Below are 17,402 nucleotides of genomic sequence, written 5' to 3' on the forward strand. Positions count from 1 at the left end.
GGTTTTGTTTAGATTGTTCAATTGATTAGGAGGATGATTAATCGATGAAAAATAAGAGAGCATTGCCCCATCATAGTGGTTTCATTAAACAGTCCTCTGCTTTCTGCAAATATGTGCACTACATGACATTTGGAATTCATGTACAGCAAAGATACGATTAATCCAATCAGATACGACCCTGAAAGTGTAATCATATTCAAATAAATAGGCAACCAGGTTCGCACCCAGCAATAAGCCAAACAAAATATCATTCCCCTGTCTAGTATTTTCTCCCCTATGACCTGACTGAAGAGAGCGAAATTCAATCCAAGAATCCTGCTATCCCAGGTCAACCTCCCATCACTATGACCTGACTGAAGAAACTAATCAGAAGAGAGAAGAAAAAATCACCCCACGAGGAAGAAGAAAACTGGGGGAGAGAGAAGAAGAAAAAAAGAAAGAGAGAGAGAAGAGAGAGAAAAGAGAAGAAATAGATATAAACCGTTCAAATGCGTGATATGGAACTGAAAAAGATATTGAAAAACGAAAAACCCGCTGTCGCGAACGAACAGTGGCATTCGAACCCCTTTCCTTTCCCATCCTCTTTGCCGACCTTATCCAAAACGCTGCTCATGAAATTGTGATTAAGAAGCTACAACGTTAACATTTATACTGCCTCTCTAACTTTCTACAGGCTTTTGACAAAAACAAGGGAAAAAAACTTTCTACAAGCTTATTTTAATGTTATTTATTATTTTAATCTTTCCTATGATATATTTAATCTGTTTAATGTTATTTATTATATTATTATGGAGGTTTATTATCTATTATCTATCTATATATAATGCAAAAGGTAAAGAAGGTGTACTAAATTATCTATACCTATAAAGCAAAAGGCAGAGAAAGGTAAAACATTCAAAATATCAGAAAATGCCCTTGGTTAATGCAAACATTAAGAATTGAAATTATTATTTAAATGAGGATAATATGGTAAATTCACACTTTTTTCATATTTAAAATTAAATTAAATTAAAAGAAAAATCAGATCATGGATAATATTTTTATGGAACACAACTACCCATTATATTTTTTAATTTTGAAATAAATTTAAAATTTTAAAAAAAAGCCTCTCGCAGGTGCAAAAGCACATGCGGAGAGGCTAGTTATATATAATAAAAAAATTATGGGGTTTTTAATCTTCTTTCATTAATTACTACAAATTTGCTAAAGTCATAGTATTTGTCAGTTCGCTATATAGTTAATTTATAGGGAGCTTCACTAATATACCCAAAATGGGTGTTGAAATTATAAAAAAACCTCATATGGAAAACACTTTATAAACACACCCAAAACCCATTTATTAAATAACAAATTGGTATTGAAGTTACTATATATTACAAGGCTGCCACTTATAAGCCCAACAGAAAAAAACTCAAAAGACACCCAAAATCAACCCAACCCAAATTTATAAACAAGCCCAAACATTTTAACCATCTAGAAAACCGTAACTTTTATCCAAAAAAAATGGAAAACAAAACCGTAACTTCCAGCAACTTCAATTAACCATCTTTGCCAAACGTCCCTTCAGTCATCGTCTTCATCAAAGCGTCTTCTTCATCTCTCGAAACCGAAACTCCATAACCACAACCAAGCTTGATATACTTTCAAAAACAAACACCACACACTGACCTCACCTACAAAACCAAGACAAAATTTCATAGAATAATTTCAACAAGAAAACGATTCAAAGGTAAGACATTTACAAACCAAACCTATACTGAAATTTCAGACATTTACTATCATTATTTTAGTCGCTAGTTTACTGAAATTTTTGATTAATGGCTGTAAAGTTCCAGTATAGGGTAATAACACTGCTTGTTTCCTCTGAAATCCTATTTCTGATGCACGTCTAGCACTGTAAAGTTCCAGTATAGGGTATTAATACTGCTTGTTTCCTCTGAAATCCTATTTGTAATGCATGTCTACCACTGTAGAGTTCCAGTATGTGGTAATAACACTAGTAGACGTGCATTAGAAATAGGATTTCATAGCAAACAAGCAGTGTTATTACCCTAGACTGGAACTTAACAGTGGTAGACGTGCATTACAAATACGATTTTATAGCAAAAAAGCAGTGTTATTACCCTATACTGGAACTTCACAGTGGTAGATATGCATTAGAAATAGGATTTCATAGCAAACAAGCAGTGTTATTACCCTATACTAGAACTTTACAGTGGTAGATATGCATTAGAAATAGGATTTCATAGCAAACAAGCAGTGTTATTACCCTATACTGGAACTTTACAGTGGTAGATATGCATTAGAAATAGGATTGTAAAGTGGTAGATATGCATTATAAATAGGATTTCATAGCAAAAAAACAGTGTTATTACCCTATACTGGAACTTTACAGTGGTAGATATGCATTAGAAATAGGATTTCATAGCAAACAAGCAGTGTTATTACCCTATACTGGAACTTTACAGTGGTAGACATGCATTAGAAATAGGATTTCATAGCAAACAAGCAGTGTTACTACCCTATACTGGAACTTTACACTGAAAAACAGAAAAAACACGAATATACTCAGATTCAACTGAAAAAGCATACCTCAATTAATATGAAAACCAAATCGAATATCACAAATTTCTAACCACAGCTCAAACAACAAATCCACAACCAAACCGAATATGAAATCAATCCAAATTATAAACAAAAAGAAACTAAAATCACAATTTAAAACTCAAACGAATATCTAAATACAAATTAGAACGAAATCATAAAATCCAATAGCTTGCCTCCAAATCGGCAATAACAAAAATAAACATATAAAATCAAGAAGAATTGGATCTACAATTGCATATACATAAACACCACAATCTAGGGTGTATTGATTAATTTCCAAAACTCCAAAATCTATCATAACCACATACATAAACAGCTAGAGCACGAAAAGTAGATGAAGTTTCATACCTCGATTGACGGAAACAACCGCCGAAGTCGCCGGAAATGACGTCGAAAAACTCGAAATCCACAGACCTTTTCGAGCTCGCAGCGGCGTCGTGAGTGGCTGATGTGGCTGGGCTTTAGCCCAGACTTGATCGTCGGCCCTGGCCGGTCCTTTTCTGACCAATCTCACGGCTGGCTGTGGCCGGAGCACCAAGATCGCTGGAGAGAGACGGGAGCGAACGCAGAGAGACGAGAGCGAACAGAGAGAGATGAGAGAGAGAGAGCGCCCAAAATTTTTCAAATAAACTAATTTAATACTAAATGGGTAATAAAGGTATTTCATTTATCTAATTAAATTTAAAAAGGTAACAGCTGTCAGTTTTGGGTTTTTTTTGGGTGTGTTTATATATATTGAATGGTATAGGGTATATTTATAGTTTTATGTCTAGGAATGGGTATTTCACTAAATTTCTATCATTTATATCACTCAAACCTACCACGCAATGCATTTTCTTCCAATTTTTTGTGATAAAATAGTAGATAATTGACTAAATAAACATCCTCTAAAGTTTCAATAAAAAATTCCACGTTTTTCTCACAATTTCCATGGTTTTTATTCAATGTTTACCGATATCGATATTTTCTCGATATTTCCATCGATATATCCTTGTTTTTGGACCACCGATATTTCTGAAACCCTCGATATTTTAGACCTTGATTCTGATCACTTGTTCTTGTCTTTAAGTTACTAAAGCAAGCACAAGCACTGAGACTGAGAGAGAATAATTTCTTTGTATAATTGCTTTGTGGGTTTTGTTTGTATTGTTGAATGGTATCAACTAATGATGAAGTGAATTGGGTTGTATTCACCATTGTCCCTGTATTTAAGTTACTAAGCCAAGCACAAGCACTGAGAGAGAAAATGATACGTATAATTGCTTTTTGGGTTTTGTCTAGATTGTTTAATTGATTGAGGGAGGACCAATCGATGAAAAAGGTTGGGAGGAGGAGGAGGAGGAGGAGAGAGAGAGAGAGAGAGAGAGAAACATTTAATATTTGAATCCAATTACTTTGAAAAACCACCAGAATTGAACATATAGGCTGCTTCATGACGGGCTTTGCCCTGTTTTTCAATGAAATGGGAGTAAAATGAGCGGATACTTGATTTGGTACTGACATGCCCCTAGAGTTATTCAAATGCATCTATTTTGCTAACTTAACAATGTGGCTCAAGTACAACCTCTTCATAAATTGCCAAAGACAGAAAGGCTATTAATAGCTCTTGAATTTTCTTCCTTATCTTGAGTGGTGCAATGGCTGCTTCATCCGATCATTCACAACTGGAGCAATTCCCTTCCCTTTGAGCTAAGCGATTAGTTTTGCAGATACTTCATATTGGTAACATATGTTATCATAGAGATACTAATATATTAACGGACAAGTGAGAGAGTAGTTCTTATCATTATTGTGCGGGATATAACTCATGCTCCCACACACAAATATGTCCCTAGCATGAGCTCCTCCCCTCCAAAATGAAATTCTGAATGTCTTCTTTGGCTTAAAAGCCCTGAACGCACACCTACATATGTATGTGTTTCTTCCTCATGTGTATAGACAAAGTCCACAAATTTTTGTCAGCGTATGAAATGCATGATCAGTTAGGATATCAAATATTTTGATGATAAATGATTCCAATCCAAAACATAGACATAGACATCAATCCTTCACAATTGACAACCGTATTACATGAATATGCATCAGTTTTCATATCTTTGGACTGAGTATGCAAAATAAAAAGCACAATATTAATAATATATATCTAGCCTCTAAGCCTTTTTTTCCATCGTGTTGATGCGCAATGTTACCATCACATAGACCCTATCTTGTAGATTGTCTATGAATCGAAAATATGCGTATCTCCATGTCTTGTTAATAATTAAAGAACCACATACTCCCCAAAATCCCACTATGAACCCCAACATAATGAAAATATAAAACCATGGAAGTTGATGAAGCCCATTGTGCACGTCTTTGTTGTTCTTGTTATCTGCATCAATGCCCTTATTTGATTCACACCTTGGAAGTGGCGCACCACAAAGTTTTGGGTTCCCCTCAAACGCGAAAGCTTCAAAGCTTTGGAGCTGGGTGCTTGTTGGTATCGATCCTTCGAGGTTATTATATGAGACATTAAATTCTTTTAAGAAATTAAGGCTCGCCAATGACGATGGGATTATTCCAGACAAGTGATTCATGGAGAGGTTCAAAACCTCTAAATTTCTTAGGTTAGATATTTGGTCTGGAATGACGCCGGAGAAGTTGTTGGAGTCAAGACCCAACGTGTGGAGAAGCTGCAATTGGCTGATATCAGTGGGTATATCACCAACAATGTTATTCGTAGATAAGTCTATCGTTGCTGGAATAAAATCCAATTTTTGCGATAGGAAATTTTGATTTGCGATTATTCTGAAGCAATTGGCACTGAAAACAGGAAGTTCAAATTCATAATTCTCTCCTTGAGATGCAATTGGTTCATGAAGCAACCTTGGTAGTCGACAAAGTTGTTGTGGAAATTTACCTGAAATTTGGTTGTGTGACAAGCTTATATAAAATAGTCTAGGAAGAGTCCCCAACCAACTTGGAATCGGCCCTGTAATTTGATTAAAACCCATAGCCAAGATCTCTAAATTCTTGAGCTTTGATAACCAAAAAGGTATTTGACCAGTGAGGTTAGAACGAACCAAACCCAAGACCCGAAGATTTTGGAATCCATCAAAATCAACCATGTCATCATCAGATGGCATTCCCTCACCCACAAAGGAACCGCTAAGACAAAGTGTGTGAAGACTTTTGCAACTCATCAATATCTTCATTGCCCCTGTGAGGTTGGTGAATCGATTGTAACCAAACGAGAGCAAGGACAAGAATTTCAATGAAAGTATCTCAGCTTGTATTTGTCCCTCTAGATGATTTTCAGCCAACCGAATGGCTTTTAGGAACCTACATGAGTAAAGGCTTACTGGAACTGTACCTGTGAAGTTATTGATCCTTAGGTCAAGTTTAGTAAGTTGACTCAGTCTTGAGAAATCAAGCACAGAGATATCTCCTTCCAAGTTGTTGTTTCCCAAACGCAGTTCTACAAGGTTTGTACAATTCATCAAAGATGGGGGCAACGAACCTTCTAAATTGTTGAAATCTAAGGTCACAAACTTCAATTTGGAGAGCTTCCCCAAATTGAGAGGAAGCTCGCCGCCAAAATCATTAAAGGAAAGGTCAAGGATGGCAAGGTTGGTGAGGTTGACAATTTTATCACTAATGGCTCCATGTAGTGAATTGAGAGCTAATGCAATTTCTTCAAGTTTGGTAGCATTATAGATATCTTCAGGAAGAAATCCTGAGAGGTTATTGTGATTGGCACGAAAAACTTGCAGTTCAGAACACTTCCCTAACCCAGGAGCAAGGTCGCCATTAAATAGATTGGAAGAAAAATCCAATAGCCTAAGGAAGGGAGAAGAATGTTGGAGACAAATAGAGGATGGGACATACCCTGTGAAGCTATTGTTGCTAACATTGAAACTAGTTAAGTTGCTTGCTTGTTGGAAGAATGAAGATGGAATTGCACCAATGAAGTGATTGCTGGACAAATCAACTGTCCGGATATTGCTAGATGGTAGAGAAAGTGGTAGCTCTCCAAAAAGACGGTTATAGCTCAAATCAAGGATCTCGAGTTGATTCAAAGAAAAGAAGAATTGAGTTTCAAGTGAAGCATATAGTGAATTGTGGGAAAGATTCAAGTGGGTTAGATGGGTGAGATTTGTAAGTGAAAAGGGAGAGATACCTCCTTTGAGCCCTTTGGAAGGTAAGAGCAAACGGGTGACCCAACCATCTTGATCACAAGTGATGCCCTTCCAACGACAGCAATCAAGGGATGTCCAATTTAAAGGAGGAGAAGATAGAGTGGAGGCAAAGGACAGGAGGGAGCTGCGTTCAGTTTGTTTGCAGGCATGAATATTTGTAGATATAATGCAAGAGAATAAGAGGAAGAGAAGGAAGGGATGGGCCATTAGGTTATAAGCTTGCACTAGCATGTTGCTTTGTGTATGTGTCGTTGCTCACATGTATATTTTTATATATAAGAGCAACCTTGCTTGAAAAGGATGCAAATGTCACTGCAAATTGAGAAGTCGGCAAACAACCACCACAGAATGCAAATTCTTGATAATGAAACCCTTGGACCCACCAGGGGACGGACTTGACTGTGATATATGTGATGAACAGAATCCTTGTTGAATTCAAACTGGAATATGTTTTGATTATTTCCTTTTATTTTTAAGGCAGCTGATAACTGATACCAGCGCATCTTCCATGTTAATCACTCAAAGTCCAAGTTCAGAGTTGTTTTCTTGTTGATGATTCTTCTAAGATAATTCAAAATTGGAGGATAGTCATTCATTCCACGTTCTTAAAAATTCAAAATTCAAGAAGGCGACTACTATAATAACGTTTCTTGGTAGAGCAATAATGTTCAACCCTCTGATAGCAGTAAAATGAGACCAAAGATGGAGAGGGTGGATGTGGACCGCACCACCTTGTTCGATTTGTTTTGTCAATTTCTCCCACTTTCTATTTTGTTTGTTTTTTCTTTTGTTGCCCACTGCTCACTTTTGAAAAATTTGTTTACATTATCAAATTGTCCATCAGGGGCGGCCCTGGGGTGGTGCAAGTGGCGCCACCGCACAGGGCCCCCGATTCTTGAGGGCCCCGAAAAAAAAAATTCTTTATATTATATATATATTATTATTATAAAAAATGTATATATACTATAGCATGCTAATTATTTGCATAAAAGCGTATGTGGTCGAGTTGGCTTTCTAGCGCGCCTCCTCTCAACAAAGGTGCCAGAGTTCGATTCTTATTGAAGTCAATCAATTGCCTTTTTATATTTTTTTTAGCATTATAACAAGCTTTACATATTATAAAATAAATAAAAAATAGAAACACCTTTAAAAAAAGGGAAACATCGAAGGTAACCACCAAACGGAGTATATATATCCCCCAAAGACTTTCTACTCCTCCCCTATAGTTCTTAGAGAAAAAAAAAAAAGTTTTCTCCTCTAAGAAAAGTACTTTCTTCATTCAAAACAAAACAAAAAAAGCTTCATGACTTCTTCTTTCTCTTAAACTATGATTTTCTAGTAAGTAATCATCATCATTCATCAATCTCTCTTGGTTCTTTTTTCAATCATTTGAAATTTTTTGTTATTATTTCAATTTCAAGAATTTCAACACTAAAAAGAGAAAACCCTAATTCCTAAATTCATAAAGACCACTCAAAATCAAATAGGCATATTCAAATATCAATTCAAATTCAGGTATGTATCTAAATTTCAATCTATATATTACATGACTTGTTTTATTAAATTATTATCATGTTGATGATTGGTTATATGAGAACATAGTTTTTAGAAATATTTATCTATTTCTTGTTGGGGTTTTCTTCCAGGTTATAGGGTTTTGGAATTTTTCTTTGTAATCTAAACATGCCACCTACTAGAAAATACGTTTCTGGATATACAAAACGACTTAGTTAGTCATTACATGTTTATTGATGGTGACTTTTAGTTCTAAAAAGAAATTGTTTATGACATTAAGTTATGGCAAATTTTTATTTATAGTATTTTTCGTATTAGATTATGTGAGGCCCCAATTTAAGTTTCGCACAGGGCCCTCAAAATCTCAGGGACGGCCTTGTTGTCCATCTCGGGAACAAAGGGCCATAATTAATTCATGTTTCTCGAAATATGATGAGCGGGGGAATTACTTTTCCCTCATTGAAGGACATTCCCAAAAGTTCAATATTCTTTTGCACTTATGTTTTATGTCACTGATGATATCAAAATAAAATTAATATAAATGAGGCAGTTTGTAGAGGACAAGCATAAATCTTTTTCATGTATAAATCCTATCCTAGGATTCTGATGTTATTACTTTTTTTAAGTCTAAAGGCATAAAATTCCACAATCCGTAGTGACCGTATGGTATACATAAGATGTTTTGTGCCTATCTTCTTGTACTGTAGGGACTGTCAAATCTGTCAAAAACCTGTTTTTAATTATATTGTAACTTTGTGAAGATTTTGGGCCCCGGTTTTTTTGTAAGTTCGTAACACTTTCTTTTGTGTTTTATAGGGATTGGGAGCTGATATATTCATGAATTGCATCTTTCTTTTTGTTTTTTTTTTGTTTTTTTGTTTTGTATATACAAGCGTTATTGGGGAGGGGGTTTTCTCACATACATATACTGTCAAGGTGACATGAGAATTCGAAATTAAGACCACTGATTTACAAATCAAGGCCGTTTTCCATTAGACTAGACTCTATTGGCTTCATGAATTGTATTTTTGACTATATTATAAGGGACTGAAAATTTGACCAATTCCAATCCTAAACAATTTTCTCCATCTTCGCTAACCACTTGGTCAATCCCGGACATTAAGAAGGCAGTAGTCTTTGGTGATCAAACATGATTAGGAACATCACAATACTTTGTTACCTCCATGATTAGTAACAAACTAATGTTTTTGTTTCCAAACTCGGTAATTACAAATATTGTTTGAATACAATATCCATCGAATGTAAGTAATCAATTATCAATAACCACTTGCATCTAATTTTTTGATTTTCTTATATATAGCTGCCAAATTGGCTTTTTCTACCGTCCCTATATTCGCATCTATTCTATATGCACATTTATATGAATATACTTTAACAACATTCCGCTCACTTAAGGACATAAAAATGAGGATATATGAGCTTCTTAAATTTTTAATAAAGGTTATTGAATTAATCCAATGATAAATGGTAATTGATACTTTAAACCCTCACTCATGATCTATATGTTACTAAAATAAACTTTAATTATTTTGACCGACAAAATAAAAATGAGCTTTTGTCTGTTTGGCAAAAATTTATCCATGTATATATTTTTTTCTTTGTGAACTGGGGTTGGGAGGGCAATTAATGCACCCCAGAAGCAACTACACAGAATTAGAAATACAAATCAAACAGGCTTTAGAGACCTGACCCAACTAAGAGATCCTCAAAATAGCCCCACAATATCATTTCCCAGGAAAAAAATAAATTAAGTCAACTATAAGTATGATCTTCGATCATGAATTCAGCCTTCAGCCATGAGTATAGTCGGTCGATCATATGGTCTTCCGCCATGATTTTGAATTTTGCCTTCAGCCACAAGTTTTGTCTTCAACATGAATTTGACCTTCGGCCATATGTTTGGTCTTCGACCACGATTTGGGTACTGACATGCCCCTACAGTTTCAAATGCATCTGTTTTGCTAACTTAACAATGTGGCCCAAGTTCAACCTCTTCATAAATTGCCAAAGACAGAAAGGCTATTAATAACTCTTGAATTTTCTTCTCTAATATCACTTGCACTTTCACATTCAGCAGATTTTTTATTTTTTATTTTTTATTTTTCTATATTAACAATAGACATTAATCTTCGTTACTGAGACATAGACATCAATCCTTTACAATTGACAACCGTATTACATGCATATGCATCAGTTTTCATATCTTTGGACTGAGTATGCAAAATAAAAAGTACAATATTAATAATATATATCTAGCCTCTAAGTCTTTTTTTCATCGTGTTGATGCGCACTGTTACCATCACATAGACCATATCTTGTAGATTGTCTATGAATCAAAAATATGTGTATCTCCATGTCTTGTTAATAATTAAAGAAACACAAACTCCCCAAAATCTCACTACGAACCCCAACGCAATGAAAATATAAAACCACTGAAGTTGATTAAGTCCATTGTCCACGTCTTTATTGTTCTTTTTATTTGCATCAATGGCCTTACTTGGTCCTCACTTATTTGGAAGTGGGGCACCACAAAGTTTTGGATTCCCCTCAAAGGCAAAAGCGTTGAAGCTTTGGAGCTGGGTGCCTATTGGTATTGGTCCTTCAAGATTATTGTATGAGGCATTAAATTCTTCCAAGAAATTAAGGGTCGCCAATGACGATGGGATTATTCCAAACAAGTGATTCATGGAGAGGTCCAGAATCTCTAAATTTTTCAAGTTAGATATTTGGTCTGGAATGACGTCGGAGAAGTTGTTGTAGCCAAGAGACAGCCAGCAAAGAAAGTGCAATTGACCGATCTCAGCAGGTATATAACCACTAATGTTATTATTAGATAAGCCTATCATTGTTGGAAAAGAAGACAATTTTTGCCGAAGAAAAATTTGATTTGCAGTTATTATGTTGCAGAAGATAGGAAATGCAAATTCATATTGGTCTTCTGCTTGAGATGCAATTGGTTCATAAAGCAACCTTGGTAGTCTAGAAAGTTGCTTTGGAAATTCACCTAAAATTCGGTTGTGTGCCAGGTCTATACAAAACAGTATAGGAAGGTTCCCCAACCAACTTGGAATTGGCCCTGTGATTTGATTAAAACCCAGAGCCAAGAACTCTAGATTCTTGAGCTTTGATAAACATACAGGTATTTGAACAGTGAGGTCAGAACCAACCAAACTAAAAAACTGAAGATTTTGGAATCTGTCAAAATCAACCATGTCATCATAATGTGTTAATATATAACTAAAGTCCCACACATGCCTGCTCTTCGTAGATAACAATATTAGGTTTATGTCTTATATTAGGTCATATTGCGTTTTGGGAAATGGCACCTATAATCCCTTATTTAACTTACAGGCAATCAAGGAATAAAAGCTACCATCCTAGGGGGAGGATCTATTATCTCTCTACCTATACACCAGTGAGCAACGGCACATACACAAAGCAACATGCTAGTGCTGCCTTATAACCTAATGGCTCATGCCGTCCTTCTCTTCCTCTTATTCTCTAACATTATATCTACTAATACTCATGCCTGCAGACAAACTAAACGCAGCTACCTCCTGTCCTTTGCCTCCACTCTATATTATCCTCCTTTAAATAGGACATCCATTGATTGCTGTTGTTAGGAGGGCATCACTTGTGATCAAGATGGTTGGGTCACCCGTTTGCTCTTACCTTCCAAAAAGTTCAAAGGAGGTATCTCTTCTGTTATAATATACGGATTGTATTGATTGATTGATAGGCAGTAATCTTGTATTTACTCTATATAGCCCTTTGATTGTAGAATCATATTACCTTGATTGTAGGATCGAGAATATCTGCAGCTTTACTACTTACCTTGTACAGCCTTGCTTAGGCATTATATTAGCTTGTACTTTGTGAATGAAAGAAATAACAAAATCTGGAGTTTTCTCCTCAAACTCTCGTTGCCTAACCTCTCTATTTTTTCATGGTATCAGAGTGCCGATCTCGGTGACTCTTATATCTTCATCACCTTCCGCAACCTGTAGAACATGGCTAGCGATGAAGAAACACCGAAACCCACAAGCCATAAGCCTAAATCTCAAAACATAGAGACCAACGATGTCTTTGATCCCTTTTATATACATCATTCAGACCAAACTGGTCTGACACTTGTCACTCAACTCTTGGATAGTGACAATTATGCAACTTGGAGTCTTGCAATGATAATGACTTTGGAGGCAAAGAACAAACTTGGCTTTGTGGATGGGACGATCAAAGCACCAACCATAACCAGCGCCAAATACCCCATCTGGAGGAGATGTAACCAGATGATCAAGTCTTGGATCCTGAACCCCATCAGCCCCTCTCTGGCCAACACCGTCATCTATGCAAATACAGCTGTTGAGGTTTGGTTAGATCTCAAAGAACGCTTCTCTCAAGGGAATATTTCCAGGATTTTCCAGATTAACGAGATATTGCTGAACTTCGACAACATCAGGAGTCCATATCTGTGTATTACAACACGCTGAAAGGTCTTTGGGATGAGTTGGGATCATATGCTCCCATGCCATCATGTAAGTGTGGCCTAATGTGTAATTGTGGAGTCCTAAAGGAACTCACTAACAGAGAACAACAAGAGCGAGTTCTTCAATTCCTTATGGGCCTGAATGAAACTTCACAGTTCGCTCACAGATCCTACTAATGTCACCCTTGCCTACTGAGCGTAAGGTATATGGGATGCTTGTAAAAGAAGAAAAACAAAGGCAAATAGCTGAAAGTGGGGAGAATAATTCTTCTCATGCAATGAATGTATCGAGAAACACCAATAAGCAGCCTCGCCCAGTGCAAGGCGAAGATAACAAAAACCTCCACTGCACACACTGTGATGGTGACACTCATACCATGGATCGGTGTTACTATCTTCATGGATTTCCAACCTGGCACAAGTTGCATGGAAGGGCAATCAAACCACCAAATAGAAACAAGCCTGCTGATTTGTACCACTTTGCAAAACCCAAGCGAAGGTGTCGTATAGCAGTGTAGCTCGGAAGTCCGAGTGTCATATCCACAGAGAGCAGTGTAAAGAAAATAAAGAGATCGTTGAGATAGAACAATTAAGATTGAGAAGTAGATTTATGCAAGATTTGATTTAAAGAAAAATTCAATTGATTAAAACACTAAGGCATTGGGGTTCCACTTTTAACATAAGCATGCAACTTTTATTAATTTGATCCACAAAACATTTTCCGTAGTAGTTGTTCAAAATAATTAAAGCTCTTTTTAATTTCCTTTAGAAGTATTCTAAGCATAACTTGTACCATTGGCAACAAACTTAAAAAAATAATCTTCATCGAAATTCTATCTATCTTAGTAATTATCTCATCTTTTAAAAGCATGAAAGTTTTTACTACACAATGGGAAAAACATGATTGAACCCATGAAATAGATTATCAAACATTCATCAATTAATTAAAAAGCAAAAACTACAAATTTCATTTTAACAAAACTACAAATTCACATTAAAGCTTAAGTTTGGATCAAACAAATAAAAATTACATACTCATATTAAAAGCTTCCCTCCTAGCCTTAGCTAGGGAGTTAGTTCCCCATAAAATAAAACTAAAACAAAAATTTAGAACTAGAAGAATTGGAGGAAGGAGAGAGAGCTCAAGAGAAGATTGTGAGCTTGGTGTGTGTTTTGAAGCTTGAAAACTTCTCTACTTATAGGGCTAAGAGGGAGGAACATCATGATGAATTCCAACACCACCATTCCTATTTTCATACAATCCATAACTCCCACTTCGTCTTATCTATGTTGGTGAGGTTGCCATAATTCTATTGTTGAATTCTTTTCTATACTTTTCCCTTTTCTTATGGCTTTCATCATATTTTTAGTCAAGTGACATTGAATTTGATCTTGTTTGGAGTGGATGACACCTTACAAGCATGTGAATTCCATTTCTTTTTGTTTGCTTTCATCCCATACTTCTTTTCCTTTCTTCTTTTGGCATGGGTGAGGCACTTCTTGCATTCTTTTGAATTCTTTTGGCATGGATGAGGCACTTCATGCATTCTTTTGAAGGGAACATTTCTAGTCATGCATGTGTTTTTTTTTTTTATTCTTCTCACAACACACACACATGCACACCTACAAAAATAGAAAATCATTGATCAAATTTAGTAAAATGGCATTAAACCAATTTGACCAATTAAAAATATAATTGCACAATATTCTTTAATTACCCCTTATATTTGTTTTGAAATTAAATGTTAAGGGCAATAAACATGTGTTATTGTGTTATTATCACGTGCAGCAGCCAACAATACCAACAAGGAGGGAACCAAGACAACTGCTGCCAAGACCCCTTAAGATTTAAAATTTACAGCTGATGAAGTGTTCCAAATCAAGGCAATCCTTCGAGGTGATGGTAAAAATCAAGCATTTGCGAACGCCGCAGGTATGACTAAACCTTAGTGCTATGCCTTTGCCACTGATCATACAAATTATTGGATCATCGATAGCGGTGCAAGTGATCATATTACTTTTTCATCCAAATTAATCTCAGAAAAATCCTCACCTTTTAATTCCTCGGTCACCATGCCAAATGGAACACAAGCAAAAATCACTTGTGTTGGTTCTATCAATCTCACCTCTCACCTAGAATTACATGATGTTCTTTGCGTCCCTGGGTTTTGAGTTAATTTGTTGTCTGTTAGCAAACTCACGTGACCTCAATTGTTTGGTCTTATTTTTTCCCACCTTTTGTATCCTGCAGGATTTAACCTCGAGGAAGATGATTGGATTGGGGAAGGAGCGTGATCGTTTGTACTATTTAGTACCAGTCACCGAAGATTTTCTTCGTGAGCATAGTCCCAAAATTGCTACTATTGCACAACCCTCTTCAACAACAAATATCTGGCACAAACAATTGGGTCACTTGTCTAGTGGTCCATCTCGAGTTTTATCTCAAACTATCCCTTCAATTTCTTTTGATTTTAATTCCCATTGTGATGTATGTCCTCTTGCTAAACTAACCAGATTACCTTTTTCACTCAGTTCAATTTCAACAAATAAAGCTTTTGATTTAATACATTGTGATGTTTGGGGTCCTCATCACTTGCCTTCTCACTCAGGTGCCAAATATTTCTTAACAATTGTTGACGATTATTCGCGTTTTAGTTGGATATTTCTCATGAATTTTAAGTCTGAGACACAAGAAAAATTGAAAACCTTTTTTGCCTATGTTTCCACACAATTCCAATGCACTGTCAAGCAAGTCCGTAGTGATAATGGAACAGAATTTTTGTCCATGCGTCCATTTTTTAACCAACTGGGCACAATCTGGCAACATTCTTGCCCCCACACCGCTCAACAAAATGGGGTTGTGGAACGAAAGCACAGACACCTCCTTCAAATTGCACGTGCATTACGTTTTCAAGCAAGCCTACCCCTTAAATTTTGGGGGGAGTGTCCTAACTACAGCATATTTAATCAATCTCGTGCCCACCTTAGTGCTTTCTAGAAAGACTCCACATGAAATGCTCTACAAAATTTTACCCTCCTACACCCATTTGCGGTCTTCGGATGCCTTTGTTATGCCACCCAAACAGCCCACACACACAAGTTTGATGCTAGGGCTCATAGATGCATTTTTGTGGGTTATCCCTCTGGCCAAAAGGCATATCGTCTATTTGATCTCAAAACACATCAATTCTTCTCCAGCCGGGATGTAGTTTTTCATGAACATGTATTCCCATTCTCAGATATTTCCCATGACACACAACTAGAGCCACCTCAAGCTCCAGTTTTACCATCCATCCCAATCACTCAAGACACCCATTCACTTGAGCCCAACCAATCAAACCCACCATTTGAGCCACCCATTGTTGATCCACATACCCAGCCTATGTCTTCACCCGCACCGTCCAATTCTTCTCCAATTAACCTTCTTCATGAATCTTCCTCATTACCCGAACCTTCTTCGATGACCTTTCCTACACCTAACAACCCTTCTACACCGTCACCTCCACCACAAGAACTTCGCCATGGCATGCGCCCCAAGATACCCAACGTGCGCCTTCGCGACTACGATTGCTCACAGGTGACGACCCCAAACCCAATTCAACATCTTCTTCCAGGTCAGGTACTCGCTACCCTCTTTCTAAATATCTTTCTTCTTCTCACTTGTCGCCATCACATCGCACTTTTATCCACAATATCACTACATGTGTTGAACCCACCTCCTTTGCACAAGCTAATCTTGATCCCAAGTGGCATGAAGCCATGGAAGTTGAATTGCAGGCCCTTGCACACAATCAGACCTGGACGCTTACACATTTGCCTCCTGGTAAGCGGGCCATTGGTAGCAAGTGGGTATACAAAATCAAACACAAGTCTGATGGTTCATCGAGCACTACAAAGCATGATTGGTGGCTAAAGGATATACACAACTGAAGGTTTGGATTACTATGAGACATTTGCCCCTGTTGCCAAGTTAGTTACTGTGCGTTGCTTACTGGCCGTTGCTGCTCATCGTGACTGGACTCTCCACCAATTAGATGTGCAAAATGCTTTCCTCCATGGTGATTTGGAGGAAGAAGTCTATATATTGCCACCACCAGGCTTGCGTCGACAGGGGGAGAACTTGGTTTGTCGCCTTCGGAAATCTCCATATGTTTTGAAGCAGGCCTCTCGCTAATGGTTCTCCAAATTCACACATGCGATACAACAAGCTGGTTTTCACCAATCAAAGGCTGACTACTCATTATTCACATGTATAAATGGTCCCTCTATCACTGTGGTACTCATTTATGTTGATGACATGATCATCACAGGCAATAATCATGCTGCCATACAACACTTGAAGGATTTTCTTCACCATAAATTCCACATCAAAGACCTTGGCCGGCTTAAATACTTTCTTGGCATAAAAGTGGCACGTTCAAAGAGTGGTGTTTCTATTTCACAAAGGAAATACGTTCTAGATATACATGATGATGTTGGTTATTTCGGAGCAAAACCTGTGGAGTTTCCCATGGAACAATACCTAAAATTACAGCCAATGGTTGGAGATTTACTGAAAGATCCGACCCAATATAGGAGAATTGTGGGAAGACTTA

At 36.8% G+C, this 17,402-nt stretch overlaps 1 pseudogene; it reads right to left on the bottom strand.

The window, feature by feature from the left end:
• Positions 1 to 4,635: 4,635 nt before the first annotated feature.
• On the bottom strand, positions 4,636 to 7,043 carry LOC110761723 (receptor-like protein 2 pseudogene; annotated as a pseudogene).
• Positions 7,044 to 17,402: the final 10,359 nt, after the last annotated feature.

This window comes from Prunus avium, chromosome 4 (genome assembly GCF_965620075.1).
Source record: "Prunus avium chromosome 4, drPruAviu1.hap1.1, whole genome shotgun sequence".
NCBI lineage: Eukaryota > Viridiplantae > Streptophyta > Magnoliopsida > Rosales > Rosaceae > Prunus > Prunus avium.